Source organism: Oncorhynchus mykiss, chromosome 15 (assembly GCF_057628025.1).
Source record: "Oncorhynchus mykiss isolate SJ-2025 chromosome 15, ASM5762802v1, whole genome shotgun sequence".
NCBI lineage: Eukaryota > Metazoa > Chordata > Actinopteri > Salmoniformes > Salmonidae > Oncorhynchus > Oncorhynchus mykiss.
The window spans coordinates 46,709,133-46,725,137 of record NC_143036.1 but is presented as its reverse complement, the minus strand read 5'-3'; the positions used below and the strand labels follow the sequence as shown (position 1 = coordinate 46,725,137).

General features: G+C 42.7%; 14 non-coding genes across 14 annotated transcripts; all 14 read right to left on the bottom strand.

Annotated features, from left to right (window-relative positions):
- Nucleotides 1-1,305: 1,305 nt before the first annotated feature.
- trnas-gcu (transfer RNA serine (anticodon GCU)) lies at nt 1,306-1,387 on the bottom strand. Its single transcript has one exon. It is a non-coding gene; the product is annotated as a tRNA-Ser (tRNA).
- A 480-nt stretch (nt 1,388-1,867) lies between these two features.
- Nucleotides 1,868-1,949, bottom strand: trnas-gcu (transfer RNA serine (anticodon GCU)). Its single transcript has one exon. It is a non-coding gene; the product is annotated as a tRNA-Ser (tRNA).
- A 2,712-nt stretch (nt 1,950-4,661) lies between these two features.
- On the bottom strand, nt 4,662-4,743 carry trnas-gcu (transfer RNA serine (anticodon GCU)). The gene has a single exon. It is a non-coding gene; the product is annotated as a tRNA-Ser (tRNA).
- A 480-nt stretch (nt 4,744-5,223) lies between these two features.
- trnas-gcu (transfer RNA serine (anticodon GCU)) lies at nt 5,224-5,305 on the bottom strand. Its single transcript has one exon. It is a non-coding gene; the product is annotated as a tRNA-Ser (tRNA).
- Nucleotides 5,306-5,785: 480 nt separating this feature from the next.
- trnas-gcu (transfer RNA serine (anticodon GCU)) lies at nt 5,786-5,867 on the bottom strand. Its single transcript has one exon. It is a non-coding gene; the product is annotated as a tRNA-Ser (tRNA).
- A 480-nt stretch (nt 5,868-6,347) lies between these two features.
- On the bottom strand, nt 6,348-6,429 carry trnas-gcu (transfer RNA serine (anticodon GCU)). Its single transcript has one exon. It is a non-coding gene; the product is annotated as a tRNA-Ser (tRNA).
- Nucleotides 6,430-6,909: 480 nt separating this feature from the next.
- Nucleotides 6,910-6,991, bottom strand: trnas-gcu (transfer RNA serine (anticodon GCU)). The gene has a single exon. It is a non-coding gene; the product is annotated as a tRNA-Ser (tRNA).
- A 480-nt stretch (nt 6,992-7,471) lies between these two features.
- Nucleotides 7,472-7,553, bottom strand: trnas-gcu (transfer RNA serine (anticodon GCU)). Its single transcript has one exon. It is a non-coding gene; the product is annotated as a tRNA-Ser (tRNA).
- Nucleotides 7,554-8,546: 993 nt separating this feature from the next.
- On the bottom strand, nt 8,547-8,628 carry trnas-gcu (transfer RNA serine (anticodon GCU)). Its single transcript has one exon. It is a non-coding gene; the product is annotated as a tRNA-Ser (tRNA).
- Nucleotides 8,629-9,313: 685 nt separating this feature from the next.
- Nucleotides 9,314-9,395, bottom strand: trnas-gcu (transfer RNA serine (anticodon GCU)). The gene has a single exon. It is a non-coding gene; the product is annotated as a tRNA-Ser (tRNA).
- Nucleotides 9,396-11,555: 2,160 nt separating this feature from the next.
- On the bottom strand, nt 11,556-11,637 carry trnas-gcu (transfer RNA serine (anticodon GCU)). Its single transcript has one exon. It is a non-coding gene; the product is annotated as a tRNA-Ser (tRNA).
- A 1,603-nt stretch (nt 11,638-13,240) lies between these two features.
- trnas-gcu (transfer RNA serine (anticodon GCU)) lies at nt 13,241-13,322 on the bottom strand. Its single transcript has one exon. It is a non-coding gene; the product is annotated as a tRNA-Ser (tRNA).
- Nucleotides 13,323-14,315: 993 nt separating this feature from the next.
- trnas-gcu (transfer RNA serine (anticodon GCU)) lies at nt 14,316-14,397 on the bottom strand. The gene has a single exon. It is a non-coding gene; the product is annotated as a tRNA-Ser (tRNA).
- A 1,348-nt stretch (nt 14,398-15,745) lies between these two features.
- Nucleotides 15,746-15,827, bottom strand: trnas-gcu (transfer RNA serine (anticodon GCU)). The gene has a single exon. It is a non-coding gene; the product is annotated as a tRNA-Ser (tRNA).
- Between the last annotated feature and the right edge of the window lie 178 nt (nt 15,828-16,005).

Sequence of the window (16,005 nt, the reverse complement as noted above, 5' to 3'; positions counted from 1 at the left end):
GTAAGAGAGGAAATAACAAATGTTTTGTGAAGAGGTTGGTGTTATAATGCACACATGCAGTTCATCGCCTTCACCACTCAGATACCAAGTCCTGTGCTCTCACTGTGGCAGTCAGCAATTTTACCAGTGTTTGTGAAAGTCAAAATCTTCCAGTGCCAAAATAAAGCAGATCATTTTAATTGTTACACGATGAGGATGGGATTCAAACCCACGCATGCAGAGCACAATGGATTAGCAGTCCATCGCCTTAACCACTCGGCCACCTCATCCTGTTAATTGGAAGTTGCAAATGACCTTAAAAGACCGTAGTTGCTGTATGTAAACCCTAGATTGAAATCAATGAAAGTTATGCAGAGCAATGGCAAGGTCATGTGTCGATCCCATCGAGACATTTAACAAATGTTTTGTCAGGCCGAGTGGACTCCAGTGCTTGATTAAGTGTGTTGAGGTGTCGGTTCAAATCCCACTATTGAGGTTGCCCTTGGTGAAGTTATTCTTCAATACCTGAATCTTATTAGTCGCTCTAGGATTGCGCAGGGATTCTATTTTCATGTGGGGCCATGTAAGAGAGGAAATAACAAATGTTGTGTGAAGAGGTTGGTGTTATAATCCACACATGCAGTTCATCGCCTTCACCACTCAGATACCAAGTCCTGTGCTCTCGCTGTGGCAGTCAGCAATTTTACCAGTGTTTGTGAAAGTCAAAATCTTCCAGTGCCAAAATAAAGCACCGAATTTTAATTGTTACACGATGAGATTCTAACCCATGCATGTAGAGCACAATGGATAAGCAGTCCATCGCCTTAACCACTCGGCCACCCCATCCTGTACTTTAGAAGTGGAAAATGACCTTAAAAAACTGTAGTTGCTCTCTGTAAACCCTAGATTGAAATCAATGAAAGTTAGGCAGAGCAATGGCAAGGCCATGTGTCGATCCCATCGAGACATTTAACAAATGTTTTGTCAGGCCGAGTGGACTCCAGTGCTTGATTAAGTGTGTTGAGGTGTCGGTTCAAATCCAACCATTGAGGTTGCCCTTGGTGAAGCTATTCTTCAATACCTGAATCGTATTAGTCGCACTAGGATTGTGCAGGGACTCTACATTCATGTGGGGCCATGTAAGAGAGGAAATAACAAATGTTTTGTGAAGAGGTTGGTGTTATAATGCACACATGCAGTTCATCGCCTTCACCACTCAGATACCAAGTCCTGTGCTCTCACTGTGGCAGTCAGCAATTTTACCAGTGTTTGTGAAAGTCAAAATCTTCCAGTGCCAAAATAAAGCAGATCATTTTAATTGTTACACGATGAGGATGGGATTCGAACCCATGCATGCAGAGCACAATGGATTAGCAGTCCATCGCCTTAACCACTCGGCCACCTCATCCTGTTTTTTGGAAGTTGCAAATGACCTTAAAAGACCGTAGTTGCTGTATGTAAACCCTAGATTGAAATCAATGAAAGTTATGCAGAGCAATGGCAAGGTCATGTGTCGATCCCATCGAGACATTTAACAAATGTTTTGTCAGGCCGAGTGGACTCCAGTGCTTGATTAAGTGTGTTGAGGTGTCGGTTCAAATCCAACCATTGAGGTTGCCCTTGGTGAAGCTATTCTTCAATACCTGAATCGTATTAGTCGCACTAGGATTGTGCAGGGACTCTACATTAATGTGGGGCCATGTAAGAGAGGAAATAACAAATGTTTTTTGAAGAGGTTGGTGTTATAATCCACACATGCAGTTCATCGCCTTCACCACTCAGATACCAAGTCCTGTGCTCTCGCTGTGGCAGTCAGCAATTTTACCAGTGTTTGTGAAAGTCAAAATCTTCCAGTGCCAAAATAAAGCAGATCATTTTAATTGTTACACGATGAGGATGGGATTCGAACCCATGCATGCAGAGCACAATGGATTAGCAGTCCATCGCCTTAACCACTCGGCCACCTCATCCTGTTTTTTGGAAGTTGCAAATGACCTTAAAAGACCGTAGTTGCTGTATGTAAACCCTAGATTGAAATCAATGAAAGTTATGCAGAGCAATGGCAAGGTCATGTGTCGATCCCATCGAGACATTTAACAAATGTTTTGTCAGGCCGAGTGGACTCCAGTGCTTGATTAAGTGTGTTGAGGTGTCGGTTCAAATCCCACTATTGAGGTTGCCCTTGGTGAAGTTATTCTTCAATACCTGAATATTATTAGTCGCTCTAGGATTGCGCAGGGATTCTACTTTCATGTGGGGCCATGTAAGAGAGGAAATAACAAATGTTGTGTGAAGAGGTTGGTGTTATAATCCACACATGCAGTTCATCGCCTTCACCACTCAGATACCAAGTCCTGTGCTCTCGCTGTGGCAGTCAGCAATTTTACCAGTGTTTGTGAAAGTCAAAATCTTCCAGTGCCAAAATAAAGCACCGAATTTTAATTGTTACACGATGAGATTCTAACCCATGCATGTAGAGCACAATGGATAAGCAGTCCATCGCCTTAACCACTCGGCCACCCCATCCTGTATTTTAGAAGTGGAAAATTACCTTAAAAAACTGTAGTTGCTCTCTGTAAACCCTAGATTGAAATCAATGAAAGTTAGGCAGAGCAATGGCAAGGCCATGTGTCGATCCCATCGAGACATTTAACAAATGTTTTGTCAGGCCGAGTGGTCTCAAGTGCTTGATTAAGTGTGTTGAGGTGTCGGTTCAAATCCAACCATTGAGGTTGCCCTTGGTGAAGCTATTCTTCAATACCTGAATCGTATTAGTCGCACTAGGATTGTGCAGGGACTCTACATTCATGTGGGGCCATGTAAGAGAGGAAATAACAAATGTTTTGTGAAGAGGTTGGTGTTATAATGCACACATGCAGTTCATCGCCTTCACTACTCAGATACCAAGTCCTGTGCTCTCACTGTGGCAGTCAGCAATTTTACCAGTGTTTGTGAAAGTCAAAATCTTCCAGTGCCAAAATAAAGCACAGAATTTTAATTGTTACACGATGAGATTCTAACCCATGCATGTAGAGCACAATGGATAAGCAGTCCATCGCCTTAACCACTTATCCACCTCATCCTGTTATTTACATGTGGCAAATGACCTTAAAAACCTGTAGTTGCTATATGTAAACCCTAGATTGAAATCAATGAAAGTTAGGCAGAGCAATGGCAGGGCCATGTGTCGATCCCTACGAGACATTTAACAAATGTTTTGTCAGGCCGAGTGGTCTCAAGTGCTTGATTAAGTGTTTTGAGCTGTCGGTTCAAATCCAACCATTGAGGTTGCCCTTGGTGAAGCTATTCTTCAATACCTGAATCGTATCAGTCGCACTAGGATTGTGCAGGGACTCTATATTCATGTGGGGCCATGTAAGAGAGGAAATAACAAATGTTTTGTGAGATGGTTGGTGTTATAATCCACACATGCAGTTCATCGCCTTCACCACTCAGATACCAAGTCCTGTGCTCTCGCTGTGGCAGTCAGCAATTTTACCAGTGTTTGTGAAAGTCAAAATCTTCCAGTGCCAAAATAAAGCACTGAATTTGAATTGTTACACGATGAGATTCTAACCCATGCATGTAGAGCACAATGGATAAGCAGTCCATCGCCTTAACCACTTATCCACCTCATCCTGTTATTTACATGTGGCAAATGACCTTAAAAACCTGTAGTTGCTATATGTAAACCCTAGATTGAAATCAATGAAAGTTAGGCAGAGCAATGGCAGGGCCATGTGTCGATCCCAACGAGACATTTAACAAATGTTTTGTCAGGCCGAGTGGTCTCAAGTGCTTGATTAAGTGTTTTGAGCTGTCGGTTCAAATCCAACCATTGAGGTTGCCCTTGGTGAAGCTATTCTTCAATACCTGAATCGTATCAGTCGCACTAGGATTGTGCAGGGACTCTATATTCATGTGGGGCCATGTAAGAGAGGAAATAACAAATGTTTTGTGTGAGATGGTTGGTGTTATAATCCACACATGCAGTTCATCGCCTTCACCACTCAGATACCAAGTCCCGTGCTCTCGCTGTGGCAGTCAGCAATTTTACCAGTGTTTGTGAAAGTCAAAATCTTCCAGTGCCAAAATAAAGCACCGAATTTTAATTGTTACACGATGAGGATTGGATTCGAACCCATGCATGCAGAGCACAATAGATTAGCAGTCCATCGCCTTAACCACTCAGCCACCTCATCCTGTGTTTTGGAATTTGCAAATGACCTTAAAAGACTGTAGTTGCTGTATGTAAACGCTAGATTGAAATCAATGAAAGTTATGCAGAGCAATGGCAAGGCCATGTGTCGATCCCATCGAGACATTTAACAAATGTTTTGTCAGGCCGAGTGGTCTCAAGTGCTTGATTAAGTGTGTTGAGGTGTCGGTTCAAATCCAACCATTGAGGTTGCCCTTGGTGAAGCTATTCTTCAATACCTGAATCGTATTAGTCACACTAGGATTGTGCAGGGACTCTACATTCATGTGGGGCCATGTAAGAGAGGAAATAACAAATGTTTTGTGAAGAGGTTGGTGTTATAATGCACACATGCAGTTCATCGCCTTCACCACTCAGATACCAAGTCCTGTGCTCTCACTGTGGCAGTCAGCAATTTTACCAGTGTTTGTGAAAGTCAAAATCTTCCAGTGCCAAAACAAATCACCGAATTTTAATTGTTACACGATGGGGATGGGATTCGAACCCATGCATGCAGAGCACAATGGATTAGCAGTCCATCGCCTTAACCACTCGGCCACCCCATCCTGTTTTTTAGAAGTGGAAAATGACCTTAAAAAACTGTAGTTGCTCTCTGTAAACCCTAGATTGAAATCAATGAAAGTTAGGCAGAGCAATGGCAAGGCCATGTGTCGATCCCATCGAGACATTTAACAAATGTTTTGTCAGGCCGAGTGGTCTCAAGTGCTTGATTAAGTGTGTTGAGGTGTCGGTTCAAATCCAACCATTGAGGTTGCCCTTGGTGAAGCTATTCTTCAATACCTGAATCGTATTAGTCGCACTAGGATTGTGCAGGGACTCTACATTCATGTGGGGCCATGTAAGAGAGGAAATAACAAATGTTTTTTGAAGAGGTTGGTGTTATAATCCACACATGCAGTTCATCGCCTTCACCACTCAGATACCAAGTCCTGTGCTCTCGCTGTGGCAGTCAGCAATTTTACCAGTGTTTGTGAAAGTCAAAATCTTCTAGCGCCAAAATAAAGCACCTCATTTTAATTGTTACACGATGAGGATGGGATTCGAACCCATGCATGCAGAGCACAATGGATTAGCAGTCCATCACCTTAACCACTCGGCCACCTCATCCTGTTTTTTGGAAGTTGCAAATGACCTTAAAAGACTGTAGTTGCTGTATGTAAACGCTAGATTGAAATCAATGAAAGTTATGCAGAGCAATGGCAAGGACATGTGTCGATCCCATCGAGACATTTAACAAATGTTTTGTCAGGCCGAGTGGACTCCAGGGCTTGATTAAGTGTGTTGAGGTGTCGGTTCAAATCCCACTATTGAGGTTGCCCTTGGTGAAGTCATTCTTCAATACCTGAATCTTATTAGTCGCTCTAGGATTGCGCAGGGATTATATTTTCATGTGGGGCCATGTAAGAGAGGAAATAACAAATGTTGTGTGAAGAGGTTGGTGTTATAATCCACACATGCAGTTCATCGCCTTCACCACTCAGATACCAAGTCCTGTGCTCTCGCTGTGGCAGTCAGCAATTTTACCAGTGTTTGTGAAAGTCAAAATCTTCCAGTGCGAAAATAAAGCACATCATTTTAATTGTTACACGATGAGGATGGGATTCGAACCCATGCATGCAGAGCACAATGGATTAGCAGTCCATCGCCTTAACCACTCGGCCACCTCATCCTGTTTTTTGGAAGTTGCAAATGACCTTAAAAGACTGTAGTTGCTGTATGTAAACCCTATATTGAAATCATTGAAAGTTATGCAGAGCAATGGCAAGGACATGTGTCGATCCCATCGAGACATTTAACAAATGTTTTGTCAGGCCGAGTGGTCTCAAGTGCTTGATTAAGTGTTTTGAGCCATCGGTTCAAATCCCACCATTGAGGTTGCCCTTGGTGAAGCTATTCTTCAATACCTGAATCGTATTAGTCACACTAGGATTGTGCAGGGACTCTACATTCATGTGGGGCCATGTAAGAGAGGAAATAACAAATGTTTTGTGAAGAGGTTGGTGTTATAATGCACACATGCAGTTCATCGCCTTCACCACTCAGATACCAAGTCCTGTGCTCTCACTGTGGCAGTCAGCAATTTTACCAGTGTTTGTGAAAGTCAAAATCTTCCAGTGCCAAAACAAATCACCGAATTTTAATTGTTACACGATGGGGATGGGATTCGAACCCATGCATGCAGAGCACAATGGATTAGCAGTCCATCGCCTTAACCACTCGGCCACCCCATCCTGTATTTTAGAAGTGGAAAATGACCTTAAAAAACTGTAGTTGCTCTCTGTAAACCCTAGATTGAAATCAATGAAAGTTAGGCAGAGCAATGGCAAGGCCATGTGTCGATCCCATCGAGACATTTAACAAATGTTTTGTCAGGCCGAGTGGTCTCAAGTGCTTGATTAAGTGTGTTGAGGTGTCGGTTCAAATCCAACCATTGAGGTTGCCCTTGGTGAAGCTATTCTTCAATACCTGAATCGTATTAGTCGCACTAGGATTGTGCAGGGACTCTACATTCATGTGGGGCCATGTAAGAGAGGAAATAACAAATGTTTTTTGAAGAGGTTGGTGTTATAATCCACACATGCAGTTCATCGCCTTCACCACTCAGATACCAAGTCCTGTGCTCTCGCTGTGGCAGTCAGCAATTTTACCAGTGTTTGTGAAAGTCAAAATCTTCTAGCGCCAAAATAAAGCACCTCATTTTAATTGTTACACGATGAGGATGGGATTCGAACCCATGCATGCAGAGCACAATGGATTAGCAGTCCATCACCTTAACCACTCGGCCACCTCATCCTGTTTTTTGGAAGTTGCAAATGACCTTAAAAGACTGTAGTTGCTGTATGTAAACGCTAGATTGAAATCAATGAAAGTTATGCAGAGCAATGGCAAGGACATGTGTCGATCCCATCGAGACATTTAACAAATGTTTTGTCAGGCCGAGTGGACTCCAGGGCTTGATTAAGTGTGTTGAGGTGTCGGTTCAAATCCCACTATTGAGGTTGCCCTTGGTGAAGTCATTCTTCAATACCTGAATCTTATTAGTCGCTCTAGGATTGCGCAGGGATTATATTTTCATGTGGGGCCATGTAAGAGAGGAAATAACAAATGTTGTGTGAAGAGGTTGGTGTTATAATCCACACATGCAGTTCATCGCCTTCACCACTCAGATACCAAGTCCTGTGCTCTCGCTGTGGCAGTCAGCAATTTTACCAGTGTTTGTGAAAGTCAAAATCTTCCAGTGCGAAAATAAAGCACATCATTTTAATTGTTACACGATGAGGATGGGATTCGAACCCATGCATGCAGAGCACAATGGATTAGCAGTCCATCGCCTTAACCACTCGGCCACCTCATCCTGTTTTTTGGAAGTTGCAAATGACCTTAAAAGACTGTAGTTGCTGTATGTAAACCCTATATTGAAATCATTGAAAGTTATGCAGAGCAATGGCAAGGACATGTGTCGATCCCATCGAGACATTTAACAAATGTTTTGTCAGGCCGAGTGGTCTCAAGTGCTTGATTAAGTGTTTTGAGCCATCGGTTCAAATCCCACCATTGAGGTTGCCCTTGGTGAAGCTATTCTTCAATACCTGAATCGTATTAGTCGCACTAGGATTGCGACGGGACTCTATATTCATGTGGGGCCATGTAAGAGAGGAAATAACAAATGTTGTGTGAAGAGGTTGGTGTTATAATCCACACATGCAGTTCATCGCCTTCACCACTCAGATACCAAGTCCTGTGCTCTCGCTGTGGCAGTCAGCAATTTTACCAGTGTTTGTGAAAGTCAAAATCTTCCATTGCCAAAATAAAGCACCGAATTTTAATTGTTACACGATGAGATTCTAACCCATGCATGTAGAGCACAATGGATAAGCAGTCCATCGCCTTAACCACTCATCCACCTCATCCTGTTACTTACATGTGGCAAATTACCTTAAAAACCTGTAGTTGCTGTATGTAAACCCTAGATTGAAATCAATGAAAGTTAGGCAGAGCAATGGCAAGGACATGTGTCGATCCCATCGAGACATTTAACAAATGTTTTGTCAGGCCGAGTGGCCACTATTGAGGTTGCCCTTGGTGAAGTTATTCTTCAATACCTGAATCGTATTCGTCGCTCTAGGATTGCGCAGGGATTCTATTTTCATGTGGGGCCATGTAAGAGAGGAAATAACCAATGTTGTGTGAAGAGGTTGGTGTTATAATCCACACATGCAGTTCATCGCCTTCACCACTCAGATACCAAGTCCTGTGCTCTCGCTGTGGCAGTCAGCAATTTTACCAGTGTTTGTGAAAGTCAAAATCTTCCAGTGCCAAAATAAAGCACATCATTTTAATTGTTACACGATGAGGATGGGATTCGAACCCATGCATGCAGAGCACAATGGATTAGCAGTCCATCGCCTTAACCACTCGGCCACCTCATCCTGTTTTTTGGAAGTTGCAAATGACCTTAAAAGACTGTAGTTGCTGTATGTAAACCCTAGATTGAAATCAATGAAAGTCCTCGGTTCAAATCCCACTATTGAGGTTGCCCTTGGTGAAGTTATTCTTCAATACCTGAATCTTATTAGTCGCTCTAGGATTGCGCAGGGATTCTATATTCATGTGGGGCCATGTAAGAGAGGAAATAACAAATGTTGTGTGAAGAGGTTGGTGTTATAATCCACACATGCAGTTCATGCATGCAGAGCACAATGGATTAGTAGTCCATCGCCTTAACCACTCGGCCACCTCATCCTGTTTTTTGGAAGTTGCAAATGACCTTAAAAGACTGTAGTTGCTGTATGTAAACCCTAGATTGAAATCAATGAAAGTCCTCGGTTCAAATCCCACTATTGAGGTTGCCCTTGGTGAAGTTATTCTTCAATACCTGAATCTTATTAGTCGCTCTAGGATTGCGCAGGGATTCTATATTCATGTGGGGCCATGTAAGAGAGGAAATAACAAATGTTGTGTGAAGAGGTTGGTGTTATAATCCACACATGCAGTTCATCGCCTTCACCACTCAGATACCAAGTACTGTGCTCTCGCTGTGGCAGTCAGCAATTTTACCAGTGAAAGTCAAAATCTTCCAGTGCCAAAATAAAGCACATCATTTCAATTGTTACACGATGAGGATGGGATTCGAACCCATGCATGCAGAGCACAATGGATTAGCAGTCCATCGCCTTAACCACTCGGCCACCTCATCCTGTTTTTTGGAAGTTGCAAATGACTTTAAAAGACTGTAGTTGCTGTATGTAAACCCTAGATTGAAATCAATGAAAGTTATGCAGAGCAATGGCAAGGACATGTGTCGATCCCATCGAGACATTTAACAAATGTTTTGTCAGGCCGAGTGGTCTCCAGTGCTTGATTAAGTGTGTTGAGGTGTCGGTTCAAATCCCACTATTGAGGTTGCCCTTGGTGAAGTTATTCTTCAATACCTGAATCTTATTAGTCGCTCTAGGATTGCGCAGGGATTCTATTTTCATGTGGGGCCATGTAAGAGAGGAAATAACAAATGTTGTGTGAAGAGGTTGGTGTTATAATCCACACATGCAGTTCATCGCCTTCACCACTCAGATACCAAGTCCTGTGCTCTCGCTGTGGCAGTCAGCAATTTTACCAGTGTTTGTGAAAGTCAAAATCTTCCAGTGACAAAATAAAGCATCGAATTTTAATTGTTACACGATGAGATTCTAACCCATGCATGTAGAGCACAATGGATAAGCAGTCCATCGCCTTAACCACTCATCCACCTCATCCTGTTATTTACATGTGGCAAATGACCTTAAAAAACTGTAGTTGCTGTAATGTAAACCCTAGATTGAAATCAATGAAAGTTAGGCAGAGCAATGGCAAGGACATGTGTCGATCCCATCGAGACATTTAACAAATGTTTTGTCAGGCCGAGTGGTCTCAAGTGCTTGATTAAGTGTGTTGAGGTGTCGGTTCAAATCCAACCATTGAGGTTGCCCTTGGTGAAGCTATTCTTCAATACCTGAATCGTATTAGTCGCACTAGGATTGTGCAGGGACTCTACATTCATGTGGGGCCATGTAAGAGAGGAAATAACAAATGTTTTGTGAAGAGGTTGGTGTTATAATCCACACATGCAGTTCATCGCCTTCACCACTCAGATACCAAGTCCTGTGCTATCGCTGTGGCAGTCAGCAATTTTACCAGTGTTTGTGAAAGTCAAAATCTTCCAGTGCCAAAATAAAGCACCGAATTTTAATTGTTACACGATGAGGATGGGATTCGAACCCATGCATGCAGAGCACAAGGGATTAGCAGTCCATCGCCTTAACCACGCGGCCACCTCATCCTGTTTTTTAGAAGTTGCAAATGACCTTAAAAGACTGTAGTTGCTGTATGTAAACGCTAGATTGAAATCAATGAAAGTTATGCAGAGCAATGGCAAGGACATGTGTCGATCCCATCGAGACATTTAACAAATGTTTTGTCAGGCCGAGTGGTCTCCAGTGCTTGATTAAGTGTGTTGAGGTGTCGGTTCAAATCCCACTATTGAGGTTGCCCTTGGTGAAGTTATTCTTCAATACCTGAATCTTATTAGTCGCTCTAGGATTGCGCAGGGATTCTATTTTCATGTGGGGCCATGTAAGAGAGGAAATAACAAATGTTGTGTGAAGAGGTTGGTGTTATAATCCACACATGCAGTTCATCGCCTTCACCACTCAGATACCAAGTCCTGTGCTCTCGCTGTGGCAGTCAGCAATTTTACCAGTGTTTGTGAAAGTCAAAATCTTCCAGTGACAAAATAAAGCACATCATTTTAATTGTTTCACGATGAGGATAGGATTCGAACCCATGCATGCAGAGCACAATGGATTAGCAGTACATCGCCTTAACCACTCGGCCACCTCATCCTGTAGTTTAGAGTGGAAAATGACCTTAAAAGACTGTAGTTGCGGTATGTAATCCCTAGATTGAAATCAATGAAAGTTAGGCAGAGCAATGGCAAGGCCATGTGTCGATCCCATCGAGACATTTAACAAATGTTTTGTCAGGCCGAGTGGTCTCAAGTGCTTGATTAAGTGTGTTGAGGTGTCGGTTCAAATCCAACCATTGAGGTTGCCCTTGGTGAAGCTATTCTTCAATACCTGAATCGTATTAGTCGCACTAGGATTGTGCAGGGACTCTACATTCATGTGGGGCCATGTAAGAGAGGAAATAACAAATGTTTTGTGAAGAGGTTGGTGTTATAATCCACACATGCAGTTCATCGCCTTCACCACTCAGATACCAAGTCCTGTGCTATCGCTGTGGCAGTCAGCAATTTTACCAGTGTTTGTGAAAGTCAAAATCTTCCAGTGCCAAAATAAAGCACAGAATTTTAATTGTTACACGATGAGGATGGGATTCGAACCCATGCATGCAGAGCACAATGGATTAGCAGTCCATCGCCTTAACCACTCGGCCACCTCATCCTGTTTTTTAGAAGTTGCAAATGACCTTAAAAGACTGTAGTTGCTGTATGTAAACGCTAGATTGAAATCAATGAAAGTTATGCAGAGCAATGGCAAGGACATGTGTCGATCCCATCGAGACATTTAACAAATGTTTTGTCAGGCCGAGTGGTCTCCAGTGCTTGATTAAGTGTGTTGAGGTGTCGGTTCAAATCCCACTATTGAGGTTGCCCTTGGTGAAGTTATTCTTCAATACCTGAATCTTATTAGTCGCTCTAGGATTGCGCAGGGATTCTATTTTCATGTGGGACCATGTAAGAGAGGAAATAACAAATGTTGTGTGAAGAGGTTGGTGTTATAATCCACACATGCAGTTCATCGCCTTCACCACTCAGATACCAAGTCCTGTGCTCTCGCTGTGGCAGTCAGCAATTTTACCAGTGTTTGTGAAAGTCAAAATCTTCCAGTGACAAAATAAAGCACATCATTTTAATTGTTTCACGATGAGGATAGGATTCGAACCCATGCATGCAGAGCACAATGGATTAGCAGTACATCGCCTTAACCACTCGGCCACCTCATCCTGTAGTTTAGAGTGGAAAATGACCTTAAAAGACTGTAGTTGCGGTATGTAATCCCTAGATTGAAATCAATGAAAGTTAGGCAGAGCAATGGCAAGGCCATGTGTCGATCCCATCGAGACATTTAACAAATGTTTTGTCAGGCCGAGTGGTCTCAAGTGCTTGATTAAGTGTGTTGAGGTGTCGGTTCAAATCCAACCATTGAGGTTGCCCTTGGTGAAGCTATTCTTCAATACCTGAATCGTATTAGTCGCACTAGGATTGTGCAGGGACTCTACATTCATGTGGGGCCATGTAAGAGAGGAAATAACAAATGTTTTGTGAAGAGGTTGGTGTTATAATCCACACATGCAGTTCATCGCCTTCACCACTCAGATACCAAGTCCTGTGCTATCGCTGTGGCAGTCAGCAATTTTACCAGTGTTTGTGAAAGTCAAAATCTTCCAGTGCCAAAATAAAGCACCGAATTTTAATTGTTACACGATGAGGATGGGATTCGAACCCATGCATGCAGAGCACAAGGGATTAGCAGTCCATCGCCTTAACCACGCGGCCACCTCATCCTGTTTTTTAGAAGTTGCAAATGACCTTAAAAGACTGTAGTTGCTGTATGTAAACGCTAGATTGAAATCAATGAAAGTTATGCAGAGCAATGGCAAGGACATGTGTCGATCCCATCGAGACATTTAACAAATGTTTTGTCAGGCCGAGTGGTCTCCAGTGCTTGATTAAGTGTGTTGAGGTGTCGGTTCAAATCCCACTATTGAGGTTGCCCTTGGTGAAGTTATTCTTCAATACCTGAATCTTATTAGTCGCTCTAGGATTGCGCAGGGATTCTATTTTCATGTGGGTCCATGTAAGAGAGGAAATAACAAATGTTGTGTGAAGAGGTTGGTGTTATAATCCACACATGCAGTTCATCGCCTTCACCACTCAGATACCAAGTCCTGTGCTCTCGCTGTGGCAGTCAGCAATTTTACCAGTGTTTGTGAAAGTCAAAATCTTCCAGTGCGAAAATAAAGCACATCATTTTAATTGTTACACGATGAGGATGGGATTCGAACCCATGCATGCAGAGCACAATGGATTAGCAGTCCATCGCCTTAACCACTCGGCCACCTCATCCTGTTTTTTGGAAGTTGCAAATGACCTTAAAAGACTGTAGTTGCTGTATGTAAACCCTATATTGAAATCATTGAAAGTTATGCAGAGCAATGGCAAGGACATGTGTCGATCCCATCGAGACATTTAACAAATGTTTTGTCAGGCCGAGTGGTCTCAAGTGCTTGATTAAGTGTTTTGAGCCATCGGTTCAAATCCCACCATTGAGGTTGCCCTTGGTGAAGCTATTCTTCAATACCTGAATCGTATTAGTCGCACTAGGATTGCGACGGGACTCTATATTCATGTGGGGCCATGTAAGAGAGGAAATAACAAATGTTGTGTGAAGAGGTTGGTGTTATAATCCACACATGCAGTTCATCGCCTTCACCACTCAGATACCAAGTCCTGTGCTCTCGCTGTGGCAGTCAGCAATTTTACCAGTGTTTGTGAAAGTCAAAATCTTCCATTGCCAAAATAAAGCACCGAATTTTAATTGTTACACGATGAGATTCTAACCCATGCATGTAGAGCACAATGGATAAGCAGTCCATCGCCTTAACCACTCATCCACCTCATCCTGTTACTTACATGTGGCAAATTACCTTAAAAACCTGTAGTTGCTGTATGTAAACCCTAGATTGAAATCAATGAAAGTTAGGCAGAGCAATGGCAAGGACATGTGTCGATCCCATCGAGACATTTAACAAATGTTTTGTCAGGCCGAGTGGCCACTATTGAGGTTGCCCTTGGTGAAGTTATTCTTCAATACCTGAATCGTATTCGTCGCTCTAGGATTGCGCAGGGATTCTATTTTCATGTGGGGCCATGTAAGAGAGGAAATAACCAATGTTGTGTGAAGAGGTTGGTGTTATAATCCACACATGCAGTTCATCGCCTTCACCACTCAGATACCAAGTCCTGTGCTCTCGCTGTGGCAGTCAGCAATTTTACCAGTGTTTGTGAAAGTCAAAATCTTCCAGTGCCAAAATAAAGCACATCATTTTAATTGTTACACGATGAGGATGGGATTCGAACCCATGCATGCAGAGCACAATGGATTAGCAGTCCATCGCCTTAACCACTCGGCCACCTCATCCTGTTTTTTGGAAGTTGCAAATGACCTTAAAAGACTGTAGTTGCTGTATGTAAACGCTAGATTGAAATCAATGAAAGTTATGCAGAGCAATGGCAAGGACATGTGTCGATCCCATCGAGACATTTAACAAATGTTTTGTCAGGCCGAGTGGTCTCCAGGGCTTGATTAAGTGTGTTGAGGTGTCGGTTCAAATCCCACTATTGAGGTTGCCCTTGTTGAAGTTATTCTTCAATACCTGAATCGTATTAGTCGCTCTAGGATTGCGCAGGGATTATATTTTCATGTGGGGCCATATAAGAGAGGAAATAACAAATGTTTTGTGAAGAGGTTGGTGTTATAATCCACACATGCAGTTCATCGCCTTCACCACTCAGATACCAAGTCCTGTGCTCTCGCTGTGGCAGTCAGCAATTTTACCAGTGTTTGTGAAAGTCAAAATCTTCCAGTGCCAAAATAAAGCACATCATTTTAATTGTTTCACGATGAGGATAGGATTCGAACCCATGCATGCAGAGCACAATGGATTAGCAGTACATCGCCTTAACCACTCGGCCACCTCATCCTATAGTTTAGAGTGGAAAATGACCTTAAAAAACTGTAGTTGCAGTATGTAATCCCTAGATGGAAATCAATGAAAGTTAGGCAGAGCAATGGCAAGGCCATGTGTCGATCCCATCGAGACATTTAACAAATGTTTTGTCAGGCCGAGTGGTCTCAAGTGCTTGATTAAGTGTGTTGAGGTGTCGGTTCAAATCCAACCATTGAGGTTGCCCTTGGTGAAGCTATTCTTCAATACCTGAATCGTATTAGTCGCACTAGGATTGTGCAGGGACTCTACATTCATGTGGGGCCATGTAAGAGAGGAAATAACAAATGTTTTGTGAAGAGGTTGGTGTTATAATCCACACATGCAGTTCATGCATGCAGAGCACAATGGATTAGTAGTCCATCGCCTTAACCACTCGGCCACCTCATCCTGTTTTTTGGAAGTTGCAAATGACCTTAAAAGACTGTAGTTGCTGTATGTAAACCCTAGATTGAAATCAATGAAAGTCCTCGGTTCAAATCCCACTATTGAGGTTGCCCTTGGTGAAGTTATTCTTCAATACCTGAATCTTATTAGTCGCTCTAGGATTGCGCAGGGATTCTATATTCATGTGGGGCCATGTAAGAGAGGAAATAACAAATGTTGTGTGAAGAGGTTGGTGTTATAATCCACACATGCAGTTCATCGCCTTCACCACTCAGATACCAAGTACTGTGCTCTCGCTGTGGCAGTCAGCAATTTTACCAGTGAAAGTCAAAATCTTCCAGTGCCAAAATAAAGCACATCATTTCAATTGTTACACGATGAGGATGGGATTCGAACCCATGCATGCAGAGCACAATGGATTAGCAGTCCATCGCCTTAACCACTCGGCCACCTCATCCTGTTTTTTGGAAGTTGCAAATGACTTTAAAAGACTGTAGTTGCTGTATGTAAACCCTAGATTGAAATCAATGAAAGTTATGCAGAGCAATGGCAAGGACATGTGTCGATCCCATCGAGACATTTAACAAATGTTTTGTCAGGCCGAGTGGTCTCCAGTGCTTGATTAAGTGTGTTGA